Source organism: Rhinatrema bivittatum, chromosome 1 (genome assembly GCF_901001135.1).
Source record: "Rhinatrema bivittatum chromosome 1, aRhiBiv1.1, whole genome shotgun sequence".
Lineage (NCBI taxonomy): Eukaryota > Metazoa > Chordata > Amphibia > Gymnophiona > Rhinatrematidae > Rhinatrema > Rhinatrema bivittatum.
This window is the reverse complement of record NC_042615.1, coordinates 417,077,312-417,090,719: the sequence shown is the minus strand read 5'-3', so window position 1 is coordinate 417,090,719 and position 13,408 is coordinate 417,077,312. Positions and strand designations below refer to the sequence as shown.

General features: G+C 46.7%; 1 long non-coding RNA gene across 9 annotated transcripts in view; it reads right to left on the bottom strand.

The window, feature by feature from the left end:
* Positions 1-911: 911 nt before the first annotated feature.
* The window catches only part of LOC115092192, a 381,274-nt gene continuing 368,777 nt past the window's right edge, over positions 912-13,408 (bottom strand). For all 9 annotated transcript variants that reach the window (XR_003856945.1, XR_003856934.1, XR_003856939.1 and 6 more), the window contains 3 exons: positions 2,497-2,634; positions 1,803-1,981; positions 912-1,237 (listed from right to left, as the gene is read on the bottom strand). This is a non-coding gene — a long non-coding RNA (uncharacterized LOC115092192). The remainder of the gene's footprint in view (positions 1,238-1,802; positions 1,982-2,496; positions 2,635-13,408) is intronic.

The following is a 13,408-nucleotide window of genomic DNA, read 5'->3' as shown; positions in this document are numbered from 1 at the left end:
TGTACGAACAGCACAGTACACCTTGGTGAAGATTTGACATCATTTGGAGTGAGGAAAGTCTCACAAAGATGACATTTCTACTATGTTCTCTCACCCTAGCTTGATAGATTCTATAACAGGATTCTCTGGAAACAGCAGGATGAATTAGCCATAATACCCACTGCTTCCCTGGATAGTCGACTACCTTGCTAAAGCTTAAGCTCTGGAACAGCCTAAGGGGCTCATGAGGCAGCATGCAGGAAATCCCGCACATGCTCATTAAGACTTTTATTAAGCTTTGAGAGTTGGGTTCATGTTGGGACTGTCGACATCAATGGACGGCTGGCACCATCTTGTGCTCCTACCATGTGACAGGGGCCGACCAATGGCACCGGTAGCCCCTGTGACATAGTAAGGGCAAAGGCTATTAGCGCCATTTTGAATACTGGCAGCTGACGGCCCGAGTGTAGGAGAATGCTCCAGGACCTCGCTGGACCACCAGGGACTTTTGGCAAGTATTGGGAGGGGTCAGGAGGGTGGGGGTTTTATTCGTTAGTGATACATTGCATTCATGAGGGTTCGCCATATGTTTCTGGTTTCTTCTATTAAGCATACCACCTATTTATCGATTGTCCTGTTCTCCCCCGCCCCTGTTTATTGTAATTTCCAAACTTTCTGTTAAAATGTAAACCGATATGATGTGTATTTTAATGTTGGTATAGAAAAGCTGTTAAATAAATAAATAATGGACGAATTGGGGTTCCCCGAAAACGGATGTAACGGATTTCGGTCCCTATGAATACGAATACCGAATCGAACGTATCCGTCCCTGCTGCACATCCCTAAGAGTTATCAAATTGTCTTTCTGAAGAGGGCATTTCATCAGTTCCCACTCCTATCAAATACAGTTTGTACATAACATTAGGAAAGTTTAATATTACCAACTTTATTATGCACACACACATGCAACAAAGTATTCAGTAAAATCTGATAAGATCCTAAGTCCCCATACAGTGTAATGCATCTATACAGTATCAATGTAATTCCTGTAAACTTCCTCCTGACCCTGAACCCGTACTTCAGCATAGTAAATGAACAGATACTTGAGCAGCATGCTTCAAAGATATGCAGTAAATGGCAAGCTGCTATGAGTTTGTTTTCTCTTCAGCCCATATTTCTTCTATGCAAAATGAACCCCACTTAGGTTTTTTCTTCCAAGTTCAAGGATGTCTGTTCTTGCAGCAAAACCCACTGGTGCCTGAATATTGATAAAAAGCAGATACAAAAACAAAATGAAACAACACAAAAGGAGGTATCATATATAGTGTTGGTATGTGCTACACTGTTCAAAAACATTCTTGCACAATTTATAGTCATACACCTCTGTCTCCAAAATGCAGATGCAATAGTGCAAAATAAATGTTAATATATAGTATCTGGCCAGCCTCATATGCCCCTTTTACAATGAGTAGGGGAAGGGGGAAGTCCAGGACCTACACTGTCCCTCTTAAAAAATGATGGCCCCAGAATATGGGGCTACCACTTGGCCATGGTATTTTTCTCAGTTTAAAAAAAATAAGATTCACAAATCTGCAGGATTCAGGAAAAGTACCATGACTTGGTAAAGAGACCTCATAGTTAGCAGCAGCCCTAAAACATTTAGCCATCTGACTGTCACAGGTCTTATTGTTTATCTACTTTTAGCAGAAGAGGGTAACATCAGTTCAGAAAGGTCATGCCTGCAGAAATGCTGGTATGGCAGATCATGTGGCTAAGCTGGAGTAGGTATGAATGGAACAGCTGAGATTCCATTATAGAGATACCTGAACACAGAGACTGCAGGCAATGGAGATTGAGCAGATGCAAGGCTGGAGGACGAGGAGGAAGAACTTCAACCAGAGGATGAGTGCCTCATGTTCTATGAAGATGCACCAACACCACAGCTTTTCCAAAGAGGAAGAAACCACCATCCTGGCAAATCCAGAGGAACCAGCACAGCCTCCTGTGGCACCAAAGGTGGTATTAAATCCCAGTGAATAGAGGATGATGGCCAAAATGATTAGGTTACAAACTTCTAAGCCATTGAGGATGAGCTCCACGGCATTAAGGATATGCTAAAAACGATAGGTTCTGGCCCCCTTTATGTATCTACCTCCCCCTACTGGGCTATTTCAGGACCTTGCTCCACCTCCTTCCCCCCATCCCTGTGCTAGCATCTTGCAACCCTTGACCCTTCTAGCTCCATGTTTGAGCCATAACCTTTACTGCTGCCTGAGCTGACAGTGCTATCAGAAGGCAGTGTGAGCTTGGACTGCATTCCCCTGAGGTGAAGCTGTCACATGGTTAGACAAAGGGGGCTACTGACAATAATAAAAACCAGGGGCCACCTATAGAAATAAGATTAGGTGTGCACATAAACAAATATATATCTATATAGATTATATAGATATATATATATAGATATGAATCTATATATAGAGGAGATGTCACAGTCAGTATAAATAAATACATATCGACCTTAAAATTGTCACTCTATCAAAGTATTCCATTGGTCGGCAACTTCGTTGTGGGCATGGCAGTGTATCTCTTCCAGTTCTGCCTCTCTTTCTGGTTCCACATCCTCCTCTTCAAGGCCAATGGGCTGTGGGGCTTAACCTTCAGGAAGAAGCAGAACACAGATTTTTGCCACATTTTGAAGCATGCAGCAGGCCAGAAAAATGTCACCATCCTTACTGGAGATGTAAAGGATGCATCTCTTAGATTTGTGCAGGCACTGAAAGCAGGCTTTAAGTAGGCCAAAACTCCTTTCTTTACACACCTGGTATACCCGTGGACTTGGTTTTAGCACTTTTTTGCTGCACTCTTGGGGTATGCCACCATCACCAGTAACAGCCACACTACCACTAATATGATCACCACCAATGCACCCACACCCACACCAGTAGCACCCAAACTCACCACTAACACACCCAGACCCACCATTAGTACACCCTCAGTCACACATACTTTCAAAAAGTAGAATAAAAATCAAATAAATATAAATCTATAAATATAAAATACAGCTGCATACACTGTAAGGCACACACACAAAGAAACAAAAAGCAAAGCCTTAGATACACTGAGTGACAAACTGGAAAAACAAACACCCTGAAAAATGCAAAATAAATGATAGGCACTTCACAGAAAAAGCAGACAGAGCAAAAAAAAATCCCAAACAATTGTTCACCACATAAGCACTCCAAAGACTCTTCTAGAATGGCCAGCAATCTCCATTGACCTCCATGCCAAGCACCCAGAGACAAAAAGACAAGTGAGGTTCGAGTCTGGCACTTTCAGTAGCAGGAATAAAAGCATCCATGCATCTCTGTTGACATTTCCAAACTACTGAACTATGCATGTACTTGCAAACCATACCCTGGACCGCCCTTGACATGCCCATTTTGTAGGTGCATACTTTTCCATGGAACAGTGCCAGTAAGAGAGTACTGCCATTCTTCTTAACATTTGCTATTTGCATGTACCAGCTATTTATGGTCGTACACACTCATTTGAGACAGGCATCCCCCATGTAATTCTTTGAAAATTGACTTCATTGAGTCAAAAGTAAAAATCCCTGTATCTGTTATGATGCAATAGATGTACAACTGTAAAATTATATGACACCAGAATAATGTATTTAAAATGTTTCCTTTATATTCCACCTTTTGTGACTGGTCAGCCACTTCAAAGGACACCCCTTTGTCCAAGACCAGCTGGCACCCTGTCATCGAACACCAGACCACCAGGACCTCTAGTAAATGGTCCAAGGGGACCTGAAGGGCATGAGAAGGTGGACGAGGGAGGATTGGAGTATTTTGGAAAAAGCAGAGAGGGAAAAGGCCCAGGGTGCCAAGGCTAGCTGATGGCCAGTTTGAAATGGTGGCTATACTGGGAGCATGGGACATTCTCACTTCAAAAACTAGACCATCAGAGCTGCTAGTAAGTATTCCAGGGGGGCCAAAAGATTCTGGAGTCCAAGGGAGGGTCAGAATGTTTTGGACAAACAAGAGGTATGTGTTAATAACAATGCTCATGAGGAAAGTTAGCTAAAGCTTTTGAGTTGTAACTAACTTTCCTGAATATAACATGGCTTGTGATTTTCAGGCAAGTTGCATTATTTGATTTGCATTGGTGTTAGGATTTGTAAGTATGTGGGTCCTTTGGCTGAGGTGAGAGATGGTACCACCCAGGGGAGGAGCCCTGCTGAATCTCACCATCGGGAGGCGGAGTCTCGGTTGTGGGATAATATACAGCAGAGGTAGAAAAGGAGAAAGAGAGGGTGACCCCAGGAGGCGGGTCTCGGAGCAACAGCGCAGATGCTGATGTCAGACTCAGCTTGGATGACTGGAGTCAGGCAATAGAATCGGCACTACCTGAGGAGCGAGGTGCTGAGAGATGGTTACAGTCACTGAAGTCACACTGGGGTCCATTGAGATGGTACACAAGAGGGTTCCTCGGTGGGAAATCACGGTAGTGGTCTGTAGAGCGGTAGTGGTCTGCAGAGCGAGGGTTCCTCTAGCGATAACACGGCACGGGTCCACAGAGCAGCGTAGACCCGGAGATGGTTCCTCTAATGATATCACGGCAATGAGGGGTCCACAGCGTGGGTACTCACAGCGACTGAAGAATTAGTAGTAGTTCCGTAGAAAGCCTCAGGAAGCAAGGCAGGCAGGAGTCCGAGTGAAAGGCCCTCCGAGGAGCGGGTACCCGATAGTCTCACACCACGGAAGCAGGAACCGGAACAATGCTGAAGTGAGAGTAGGTAGATACAGCAAAGTGAACTCGTTGCCAAGTCGCCGGCTGTCTGGGCTGGCGGGCTTAAATATCGAAGCTGAGTGACGTCATCTGATGGGGACGCCTCCGAGGTTCCTGCCATGACGTGGTTAAAGCAGGTCGGGGAGCATGCACGCATACCTAGGGAACCCCGAGGGTAAGATGCCTGTCAGCAGCGTCCATGCTGCTCAGGGAGGCCTGGGAATGGAGGCCAGAAGGCCGGTGGTAGCTGGCAGAGGCCACGAGTTCGCCCAATGGAGCCAAAGAAGTAAAAGAGAGGTGAGCAGCAGCGGTCGCAGCCATCTGCGGCCACGGAGTGTAACAATTGGATTACCTAGTAATGAGCTGATTTACATGCATTTGCATTCTAAACAGCTTATTACCATTCCCACATTGTGCCAGGTTTTATAGGGGGAGATAAATGCATTATTTGAAATACTCTGTATTATCTCTGCCTTATGGGTTTTATTGGATTGTAAATAATGCTGTTTATCACGCATTAAAACCTAATGGCTTAGTAAACGACTCCCTAAATTTGTACCTGAGACAATGGAGGATGATATGACTTGCCCAATGCCTAAAGGAGTGTAAGTAAGATTTGAACCCTGGCTTCCCTGGTTCACAGCCTGCTGTTCTAACTGCTAGGCCAGGAATAGGCAACGCCTGCCCTCCTGTGTCACAAATAGATCTAGCTTTCAGGATATCCACTATGAATATGTATCAGATAGATTTGCATACATATTCATTGTGGATGTCCTGAAAATCATACCTGTTTGTGGCACTCCAGGACTGGAATTGCCTATCCCTGCAGTAGGCTATTAAGACAACATTTTTTATTCTTGCAATTAATTATTTTTTTTTGTGCTTAACTTTGTTTATTAATTTTTTACAAGAAAAGCACAACATATCAGCACATTATACACATTATATAGTTCCAAAAAGAATACCACCCCAGACAAGTCATACAGTCCATGCTTCAGTGGTGTACAAAAAGAGAATAAACCGACTTGGCTGGGTGAGAAAGCATGTGTGCTAAATGAAGCCTGTGAAGGAAACTACAGAAGGAAGGTAAGAAAGAAAAGGTAGAAGAAAAGGTGAGAAAAGATAAGGAAGGGGCAAGCAGTACTCAGGTGGATCAGTAACAGCTGTAATAGAAACATCTGTAACCAGTGGCAATATGTGTATATTAGGATGTAATAAATCTGTCTAATGGCTTTCCACACCAGAGACCATTTAGCCAGGTGGTTATATTTAATTGCCATGGCTCTCTCAAATCTATAGTACATACATTTTTATTTAGATTTTTTTTATATTCCACTTTTCACAGCACTTCAAAGTGGATTACATTCAGGTACTATAGGTATTTCCCTATCCCCAGAGGGCTTACAATCTATGGTTGGACCTGAGGCAATGGAGGGTAAAGTGTCTTGCCCAAGGTCACAAGGAGCAACAGGGGGACTCAAACCCTGACTTGTAGCCCACTGCTCTAACCACTAGGCTACCCCTCCACTCCAATACATACCAAGTTCCATCATAGATGTTGAGATAGCAGATCACTGCGCTTCCAATTAGACATTATGTTATGTAGAGCTATTACTATAAAAAATTAAATAATTTCTTATGTGGAAGAGGGAGTTTCAAGGAAGGGCTGGCTCCTCGAAAAATTATCATGGAATATGTAAGAGGCTGGGATAGTTCTAACACATCAGTGATAGTAGACCAAACCTGTTGCCAAAATATTTGAACATATGTGCAAGAAAAAACCATATGCTTCATAGTTGCTTTTGGGGTAGAGCACGTCCAGCAGGTGTGGGAAAGGACTAAATCTGCTCGGTGCAATTTCCACGGGGTCCAGATTGCTCTATGCATAATAAAAAAGGATGTCTGTGTAAGACTGTGAGCTGAAACTAGCCATTAGGGATGTGCAGAGGGACGCCATAAGTTGCATTCGTGATTCGGATTCATCGGGCAGCAGATATGTTGCATTCGGCCGTATGGCGCCCCGATACGTTATTACGGCGATTTATATTCGTGTCCCAGTTAATATTAAAATTAACTACAACCCCCCACCCTCCTGACCCTCCCAATGTTGCGATTCCGGTGCGCTCCCGGAATCGCCACCTACCCCGTCGCGGTTCCGGGTTGGGTCCGCGGTCCCCGGGCCTTCGGGGACCCCTGCCGCCGCAGGCCCGGCATCTGCCCACCCGGGCCTGCAGCTTCCCCTGCTACTTCGTCCTCGTGGCGTCGGAGCAGCCGGCGTCCAGCCGCGGCTAGCTCCGCCCCCTAGACACACGCGCGCGCGGCAGGCCCCAGTTCTTAAAGGGGCCAGCACGGGAAAATGCAGCCCAGCCTCAGGATGACGTCAGACGCCCTCAGGGTATTTAAACCCTGCAACGAGACCTGCTCCTGGCCTTGCAACGAGCTTCCCAGGTTTGCCCTGTCCCCAGTTGCTGCATTCGTGCTTCGTTACCTTCTACTTGGCTCCTGACCCCGGATTGGCTTACGTTTGATTCTTGGCTTCTGACCCCGGACTGGCATTTGGTGATTCTCTGGCTTCTGACCTCGGACCGGCTTACGTTGACCCTCTGGCTTCTGACCCCGGACCGGCTTACGTTGATTCTCTGGCTCCTGACCTCGGACTGGGTTACAGCGAGCCTTTGGTTCCTGACTCTGGACTGGCGAGCGACGACCCTTCGGCACTCGACCTTGGACTACAGCTGACCAGGCCCCCGCGGGTCCTCCTAAGTCCCAGCGGCCGGGTCCCTACGGGCTCCTCCTGGGGGGACTCCGGCTTCCAGGGTGAATCTCCTAATTCCCAGCGGCCGAACTCCTACGAGCTCCTCTCGGGGGAGGATCGGCTTCCAGGGCGAAGGTCTTCTCAACACAGTGCCAGCGCCACCATCACCTCCTTCCTCGCCAGAGCTCTTGGTCGCATAGGGCTCCCAGAGTTCCACCTTCGGCCAGCCACCAGTCTGTCCTCGCCGCCTCCCGGTCGGGGTCGCTGCTGCAACCACCTACAGCAGCTCTTCCTCTGGCTCCGATCGGCCCAAGGGTCCACGAATCCAACACCCAAGACTTACCAAAACTCCCTGGTGGTCCAGCGGGGAGTCCGGGAACCATCCCCTGCACTCTCCCACCCTCGGTGCCGGTTTCATCATGGCGCCGATAGCCTTTGTCACGGGACTACCGGTGCCATTGGTCAGCCCCTGTCAATGGTCATCGGCGCCATCTTGTGCTCCTACCATGTGACAGGGGCTGACCAATGGCACCGGTAGCCCCTGTGACATAGTATGGGCAAAGGCTATCGGCGCCATTTTGAGTACTGGCATCGGATGGCCGGAGTGCAGGAGGTCGTTGGACCCCCAGGGACTTTTGGCCAGCTTGGGGGGGCCTCCTGACCCCCACAAGACTTGCCAAAAGTCCAGCGGAGGTCCGGGAGCGACCTCCTGCACGCCGACCGTCCGATGCCAGTACTCAAAATGGCGCCAATCGCCTTTGCCCTCACTATGTCACAGGTACCGACGGTCGGCCCCTGTGACATTGTGAGGGCAAAGGCAATCTGCTGCCAGTATTCAAAATGGCGCCGATCACCTTTGCCCTCACTATGTCACAGGGGCCAGCCGTCGGTACCTGTGACATAGTGAGGGCAAAGGCGATCAGCGCCATTTTGAGTACTGGCATCAGACAGCCGACGTGCAGGAGGTTGCTCCCGGACCCCCGCTGGACTTTTGGCAAGTCTTGTGGGGGTCAGGAGGCCCCCCAAGCTGGCCAAAATTCCCTGAGGGTCCAAAGGGGGTCCCGGAGCGACCTCCTGCACTCCGGCCGTCCGATGCCAGTACTCAAAATGGCGCCGATAGCCTTTGCCCATACAATGTCACAGGGGCTACCGGTGCCATTGGTCAGCCCCTGTCACATGGTAGGAGCACAAGATGGTGCCGATAGCCATGTGACAGGGGCAGACCAATGGCACCGGTAGCCCCTGTGACAAAGGCTATCGGTGCCGTGATGAAACTGGCACTGAGGGTGTGAGTGCAGGGGATGGCTCCTGGACCCCCCGCTGGACCACCAGGGAGTTTTGGTAAGTCTTGGGGGGGTTCAGGAGGGTGAGGGATTTTGTTTAAATTTGTATTTAGGTGGCCGTATAATTCGGGGAAGATTCGTGTATTCGTGGGGAATCGCGATACGTTTTGCTTCCCCACGAATACTACGAATAGTGCAATATACGTTGTGGCTCGCCAATATGGCGAAAACGAATGCACACCCCTACTAGCCATACATATTTCCATACAGCTTCGGAGAATGGTTCATTAACATCTGATGACCAAGCCGGATACAATCGTTTGTGATGTCTGGGAGAAGAAAAACTTTTAATTATCTTATAGAGTCTAGAGGCCAGATGACCTTTTGAACCAGGCTCCAAATATAGTTGTAGCAATGTGGGCACTTGATCAAGTTGTAATTGAGAAAGTACCACAGGTTGTAAAATACTTCGCAACTGTTACCAGGCAGAAAAATGAATATGTGGTAGCGCAAATGATGATTCCTGTAAAAGAGAGAAAGACTGTAACTTGGAGTCTGGACAGATAGAGGTGAGAAGCCATATTCCTCTACTTGGGCCAGTTTAAAGGCTGAGTGCCAAGCTTAAAAATGGGATTATGCCATATGGGGGGCATTTTGGACGTGCGCCAGGGAACAGTAGTTGGGAAATGGATGGAATCATATTTGGCAAAGGCCTTGTGCAGGGAAAGGCGGCACAGCGAGGGGGAAATGTCATCCCAGGGAAACAGTATAAGGGGTATGGTTGAAAAAGGTGCACTTCGAGGGAAGTCCATCGTGGTTAATCATTAACCTAAAAAATATCAGAACAATAATAGTAGCCTTGCTGTAAGATAAAAGCTTGGTGGTAAGCATAGAAATCTGGGAAATTTACCCCTCCATGGATTCTAGCTGCTTTTAATGTAGTAAGAGCAATCCTCGGTACTTTATTGTGCCAGAGGAATTTGGTGAGCAATCTTTCAACAGTAATGTAAAATTCTTTAGAGAAGAAAATTGGCACCATGAAGAGATAATAGGTAATTTTTGGGGCTAAAACCATCTTAATGGAGTCCAGCCTGCCCCACCAAGTGAGGTGTAACGGAGACCATTTTAGAAGATTGTTGCGTAGTAGTTGTACAATGTGAGCCTCACAATTAACAATAGTAGATACTAGAGATGTGAATCGTGTCCTCGATCGTCTTAACGATCGATTTCGGCTGGGAGGGGGAGGGAATCGTATTGTTGCCGTTTGGGGGGGTAAAATATCGTGAAAAATCGTGAAAAATCGAAAAATCGTAAAATCGCAAAACCGGCACATTAAAACCCCCTAAAACCCACCCCCGACCCTTTAAATTAAATCCCCCACCCCCAATGACTTAAATAACCTGGGGGTCCAGCGGCGGTCCGGAACGGCAGCGGTCCGGAACGGGCTCCTGCTACTGAATCTTGTTGTCTTCAGCCGGCGCCATTTTCCAAAATGCGCCGAAAAATGGCGGCGGCCATAGACGAACACGATTGGACGGCAGGAGGTCCTTCCGGACCCCCGCTGGACTTTTGGCAAGTCTTGTGGGGGTCAGGAGGCCCCCCCCAAGCTGGCCAAAAGTTCCTGGAGGTCCAGCGGGGGTCAGGGAGCGATTTCCCGCCGCGAATCGTTTTCCGTACGGAAAATGGCGCCGGCAGGAGATCGACTGCAGGAGGTCGTTCAGCGAGGCGCCGGAACCCTCGCTGAACGACCTCCTGCAGTCGATCTCCTGCCGGCGCCATTTTCCGTACGGAAAACGATTCGCGGCGGGAAATCGCTCCCTGACCCCCGCTGGACCTCCAGGAACTTTTGGCCAGCTTGGGGGGGGCCTCCTGACCCTCACAAGACTTGCCAAAAGTCCAGCGGGGGTCCGGAAGGACCTCCTGCCGTCCAATCGTGTTCGTCTATGGCCGCCGCCATTTTTCGGCGCCATTTTGGAAAATGGCGCCGGCTGAAGACAACAAGATTCAGTAGCAGGAGCCCGTTCCGGACCGCTGCCGTTCCGGACCGCCGCTGGACCCCCAGGTTATTTAAGTCATTTGGGGGGGGGGTTCGGGAGGGTGGGGGATTTAATTTAAAGGGTCAGTGGTGGGTTTTAGGGGGTTTTAGTGTGCTGGCTCACGATTCTAACGATTTATCGTTATAAATCGTTAGAATCTCTATTGTATTGTGTTCCATAACAGTTTAAGACGATATTAAAATTATCGGACGATAATTTTAATCGTCCTAAAACGATTCACATCCCTAGTAGATACTGAATCTGGATCGAACCATATTCCCAAATACTTAAGACCTTGGGTGACTTTTTGTACAGGCAAATGTGAAAGATCACTCATAGTACCCATATGATTTAAAGGGAATAACTCAGTTTTGCCAGTTAATTTTGTAACCTGAGATAGAGGAGTACATAGATATTAAAGCCAAAATGTATGGCAATGATGTTTCTAGATTGCGAAGAAAAAGGACATCATCACTATAAGCAGAAAGTTTAAAAGTTTCATTACCAATGGTTAAGCCTTCAATAAGAGGTTGTTGCCGTATGGCTGTGAGCAGGGGTTCAAAGCCAGGTTGAATAAAAGGGAGGAAAGAGGACACCCTTGGCGTGTACTTCTAAACAACTGAAAGGAAGGTGACCTTCTATTGTTAATTTACAGGTATGAGGTCGGGGAATGGTATAAGAATTGGACCCAAGATACAAATTGAGGGCCAAGGCTGTACCGCTGAAAGGTATCAAAAAGAAAAGGCCATTCAACATGGTCGAAGGCCTTTTCTGCATCTAGTGAGACCATGACAGCGGGGTGAGTCAATGTGTGAGCAATTTCATGAATATGAAAAAAGAGGCGAACGTTGTTTGAAATTAGATGGTTTTTAATAAAACCAGATTGATCTGGGTGTATGAGAAATGGCAGGACCTGGGCAAGCCTAGTGGCCAAGATTTTGGTAAAAATCTTGTAGTCAGTATTTAAGAGAGAAATCGGCCTATAGTTGCCTATGTTGGTATCATCTCGACCTGGCTTAGGAAGGACCACTACACATGCCTCAGCAAAAATAGAGGACGCTGCATGATGGGTCATAATATCAGAGAAATAATCACACAGATATGGCACCAATTCCTTCTTAAAGGCCTGAAAAAAGTCTGTTGTGTAGCCATCTGGTCCCGGCGCCTTGCCTTTAGTGAGAGCGGTGATAGCGTTGTCGATTTCCAGACATGTAATTGATTTATCCAAAATTGCAGATTGAGCAGATGACAAAGAAGGGTGAGTCAGGGTGGAAAAAAATTGTTGGATAGAGGAAGATGTCGATATGGTATCCGATTTGTACAAGGTTGCATAGAAGTCTCTAAAAGCTTTTAAGATGTCCTTATCTTTAGTCAGTATATGATTGGAGGGAGAACGTATTGTGGCAATACGTTTTTTTTCAGCTCTTTTATTCAGATAAGAGGCCAAAAGGTGCCTACATTTATTGTTCTCAGCTTAATAATATGCTTTAGATGTAGCCTAGTGGTTAAAGCAGTGGGCTATAAACCAGGAGACCAGGGTTTGAGTCCTGCTGTCATTCTTTGTGACCTTGGGTAAGTCACTTTACCTTCCATTGCCTCAGGTACAAACTTAGATTGTAAGCCCTTTGGGGATAGGGAAATACCTACTACAGTACCTGAATGTAATCCACTTTGAAGCATGCAAAAAGTGGAATATAAATCTAAATTAAAAAAAGAAAGATATGAAGTTTAACAATGGCACTCAATTTCTGATTATACTGAAGTTTGGCTTTAATCAAGGCAGTTACCATATGTAGCGTAGGAGATTGAATATGTGCGCGTTCAAGGGTGAGCACCTCAGAGTGAAAGGTTGCTAATGCAGTCTTTTGAAGTTTCTTCTGACAGATGGTGTAGCTGATTTCACCCCAAATTGTGGCTTTAAAGGCAGCCCAAAGAGTGGATGATGATATTCCAGGGGTACTGTTACATTGAACTTATTCAGAAATGTTGGAACGTAGTAAGCTCAGAAACTCCGGGTCTGCCAGTAGTGAGGAATTGAAATGCCACTGATGATCTGTGGTGACAGAAGATTGTAAATCACATTTGAGAAGAATTGCAGCATGATCGAAAACTAAAATGGGGCAGATAGAGGCAGCACTTATTCTGGGCACCATTTGTTTAGAAATCAAAAAATAGTCAATAAGTGAATAAGATGAATGAGGAAATGAAAAAAAGGTGTAATCTCTTTCCATTGGATTAAGCAAGTGCCAAGGGTCTGATAGTCCAAAAGTCTCCATAAGATGATGAAGCATTCTGCAAGATTTGGATGGTCAAGCAGTGGATTTCTTGTCAATATATGGGTCCAGTGTTTGATTAAAATCCCCACCAATGAAGATGGAAGAGGAGTCTACGGTTAAAAGATGTGTGAAGACAGACTGAAAAAAGCATGGGTCATCTGTGGTCGGAGCATATAGGTTAAGGAAAGTAAATGCTTCTTGGTGGATTACAGCCTGAATGAGGTTACATCGGCCATCTGGGTCTGAACTTTGATGGGTCACCGTGGCTGCTAATCTTTTGTGGAT